Genomic DNA, 4,258 nt, shown 5'->3' with positions numbered 1-4,258 from the left:
CTATCTATCTATCTATCTATCTCTATCAATCTGTAGCTATCTATCTCTATCTACCCATCCATCCATATCTATCTATCTATCTATCTATCTATCTATCTATCTATCTATCCATCTATCTATCTATCTATCTATCTGTAGCTATCTGTCTCTGTCTACCCATCCATCCATCTCTCTATCTCTCTATCATCTATCTATCTATCTATCTATCTATCTATCTATCTATCTATCTATGGCTATCTATCTCTGTCTACCCATCCATCTCTCTATCTCTCTATCATCTATCTATCTATATCTATCCATCTATCCATCTATCCATCTATCCATCTATCTATCTATCTATCTATCTATCTATCTATCTATCTATCTATCTCACTAACCCATCTTCTTATCTTGTAGTCAGGAACACAAATAACATCAGGTGGGATGAGAGTGGAGAGCCATTTCCCCTGTGTGCACCATACCAGTGCCTGAAAGATGACTTTCCTGTGGTACGAGCCAGAAATCAAGAAGAAAGAACCAGTAGAGATTTTTTTTTCTACAATAAATGTGAACACCTCCCTTTTATTCCTAAGTCTATCAATCCAGAGAAATCTTTGTCTGGTTTTCATTACTTAAATTTCTCCAATGTGATGACACCTCCTTCTTCTTCTAAGAAACTTGTGTTCCTTATTGTTTTTGTTTTTCCTTTTTTCTTTTAAACATTGACTCATGGAATGACTAGTTAGCGATTAAAGAAAAGAGACTTTGGCTTTGTCACACAAGGTTAAGCAGCAGGTGACATCCTGGCCTTTTACATCAACGGAGACAGAAATGAAAAAGACACCTGGAAACCAAAGGCCACCTCTCAAGGGCCAGCCCCTTTGGGAGTGATGTGATGGCTGCAGTTCCCCCAATACAAGGCAAATATGGCTGCATGGTGTCACACAGCAGTGATGGAGGAGGTCACAAGCACACACGTGACCTTCAGTTTCTAAGGTGGTCTCCCATGTAGAGTCTGAGGACATTGAATCAGAGGCCATCTGATACAGGACAGTGTATCAGATGCCCTTTGGTATGGGTTTCTCTTTATATTCTGATCTGAATACAAGTTATCTTGGGATTACAAACCAAAGACATTAAATATCACAGTAATCCTCCAAACAGTATTTTGCCAAGTTGATTTGGCTAAAAGGGACTTAGTTTTGTTAGATGCCCTTGAAATCTGGGCTTCAACAGAACTCTGTCACATTGGCTTTATTGCTTACTGGGAAAAACTGATGAACAATTCCATTTCATTTAGGAGATAAAAAGATAAACCTTTAAATTTGCTTAAAGTAAGCTGTGTGACTTTGAGCAACTTACTTAATGTCCTTTATCTTCTGTTTCCTTCTCTAAAGACACCACATAAGGTAATATCTGTCTGTGCAGGATATCTATCTTTCTATAATCTATCTATCATCTATCACCTACCTATCTATCATCATCTATCTATCATGTCACTATCTATCATATAACTAACTACCTATCATCTATCACCTATCTGTCATCTATCTATATATATATATATATATATATCATCTATCTATCTATCTATCTATCTATCTATCTATCTATCTATCCATCTATCATCTACCTATTTGTCTATCATCTATCATCTGTCTATCATCAATGGCCTATCTATCTATCAATCTATCTATCACCTACCTATCATCTATTTATCACCTATCTATCATCTATCTTCCTATTTATCATCTATCTACCTATCTATCCATCATCATCAATCTATCATCCAGCCAGCTAGCTAGATAATATCCTCATCATTATCTATCATCCATCTATCTACCATCATCTATCATCTATCTATTGACCTGTCTATCTGAAACAAAAAAAGTTTCAATTTTATTAGAAATCAAAAAATGCAAATTTAAGCCCCTGCTTGTTTACCCAGTAGACAAAAGTCTTACCATAAAATACATAGTCAGATCTTGTATAATTTTAACATTTGACATTTTATATTTAGGAAAAAATCCTGGAGAAATGGGCAGTAGTATTGTGCTCCACATTTTTGTATCTAGGAAATACTATGATTTTCTTTCCTAAGGATGATTATGCAATTTGTAGCATATTTTGTCAGAACTTCTTGACCAGCTTTGAGTTTTGAGTTTCTGTCACTGAGGACTGCAGCAGGAAGCTTTTCTGAACGGGCCTGATGACAGCTCTAACCTGTGAGCACAAACATAGTATTTAGTTGTTGACAGTCGCAAAACAACAGCAGAGCCTGGGGAACGACCTATGAGCCCCAGTCGTGGCTTTTGCCTGGATTTACAGTACCAGATCTAGATTCCCTCCTATGCAGGAGGCATCAGATGAGAGCCTATAAACAACCTGGTGAGTCTCATCAGGGAAGTCCTGAAAGTAGAGAGGGGGAGCTGGGAGGAGGAGGGGAGCAGTGTTAGAAAGAGTATGAGAGGAACAGGAAAGGGTTATGGGGGTATGAATACAATGGAAACAAATGCATAGTGTACATGTATGGAAATGTCATGATGGAGCCCATTATTATGTATAATTCATATATGTTCAGAGAATCTTTTTTTGTTCTGTTTTGTTTTTCGAGACAGGATTTCTCTGTGGAACAGTCCTGGCTGTTATGGAACTCCCTCTGTAAATCAGGCTGGCCTTGAACTCATAGAGATCCGCCTGCCTCTGCCTCTCAAGTGCTAGGATTAAAGGTAAGCACCACCATCACCTGTCAAGAAAAACATTTTAAAAAACCTGCTTATATTCTTCACCTGCACTAAAACCTGTGAGATTTCTACCAAAACAAACAAACAAACAAACAAACAAACAAACAAAACCACCCAAAGATGTGAGCAAAAGCTGCTTAACCCCAGTCTGTGGAATCGGACACAGAGTGGCAAAAGATTCAGTGTGGAGAGGACCGTTGACAGCAGAGTGATAAGCAGAGAATGAAAACACTGTAGCTGAATGCTGCCTTATAAGCACAAGTGTGCATCTTAATGCTAAAGGAGGCTGAGACAGGAAGTTCTCAAGTTTGAGGCCAGCCTAGGTCACCTAACAGGTCTTTTAAAAATAGGCATATCAAATTGCATGGGATGCACATGGGAAATATTAGGTTGATAAACACAGATGCAAAACTATGGGTGCCTGTTTGTTTTTGAGACAGTGTTTCCTGTAGCCTGGGCTGGCCTCTAACGTGCTATGTAGCCAAGAATGACCCTGAGCTCCTGATTCTTCCATCCCATCTCCCAAGTGCTAGGATTATAGCTGTGTACCATTGTACCTGCTACAATGCTTTGAGCTGTCAGAAGTAAGTTATAAAACTGGGCCGGGTGTTTTCATACAATGAGGCCATAGCCATTTATCACTCATGTACTTGAAAACAATAAATGACATTTGTACAGCACAATTCCAGTGACGTGAAGAACTGTGACATGCTCTTTGTGTGTGTGTATGTTCTTCTGTACCTACCTTTTCAAGCACACACTCTTTGCTCAGCTAGCTGAAGTCTTTATATGCTTGGGGCGGGTGTGTGTCAGAATTTGCTACAAAGGATTCTAAGCTGGTCACCACACTCCTTTCTTGTATATATGAGTGATTAACAATGGAAACCAGTGTTACTCTTACCAGGGACATGCACATTCTTTTGTTATCTCCCCATTAGGTATCAAAAGCCCAGCCTAGAAGGCTGTACCACCAAGTTCTCAATATGTCCCAGAAGATGAATGAGACATGGGGGATGAGAAGAAAAACTCACCACAAGTGACCCAGTAGGAAGAAGAAGGGGGGAGGGGGAAGGGCTAGTGGCTTTGTCCGGGAAGAGGCTGTGTGTCAGAGAGAAGAGAGTGACCACTCCGTACCCTGTTCCCTACCTAGGAAATTGCCTGCTGGCTACTCCTTCCGATCCCAAGAGCACTCATCAACTCACGGCCAGAAGGACAGGTTGATGAAGCTGAGAACAGCATGGAGACTTCATTTCCTGGTGTGGGGGTTTGAATAGGGATGGCCCCCATAGACTCATGTGTTTGAATGCTTGGCACACAGGGAGTGGGACTATTAGGAGGTGTGGCCTTATTGGAGTCGGTGTGGACTTGTTGGGGGAAGTGTGTCATTGTGGGGGCAGGCTTTGGAGGGGGTCTCATATATGCTCAAGCTCTGCCCAGTGTGACACACAGTATCCTTCTGCTGCCTGTGGATCAAGATGTAGAGCTCTCAGCTCCTCTAGCACCATGTCTGCCTACATGCTGTCATGTCCCATGGT

The 4,258-nt window shown here is 40.6% G+C and overlaps 1 long non-coding RNA gene across 1 annotated transcript; it reads left to right on the top strand.

Moving 5' to 3' along the window:
• Positions 1-2,583: 2,583 nt before the first annotated feature.
• Positions 2,584-4,002, top strand: LOC143270801 (uncharacterized). The gene is made up of 3 exons (XR_013048032.1): positions 2,584-2,708; positions 3,662-3,767; positions 3,874-4,002. It is a non-coding gene; the product is annotated as an uncharacterized LOC143270801 (long non-coding RNA).
• The last annotated feature ends 256 nt before the right edge of the window (positions 4,003-4,258 follow it).

The sequence above is a fragment of the Peromyscus maniculatus genome, chromosome 1 (genome assembly GCF_049852395.1).
Source record: "Peromyscus maniculatus bairdii isolate BWxNUB_F1_BW_parent chromosome 1, HU_Pman_BW_mat_3.1, whole genome shotgun sequence".
Lineage (NCBI taxonomy): Eukaryota > Metazoa > Chordata > Mammalia > Rodentia > Cricetidae > Peromyscus > Peromyscus maniculatus.
Note: the sequence above shows the minus strand (reverse complement) of the source record. Positions and strands in the feature narration are given on the sequence as shown.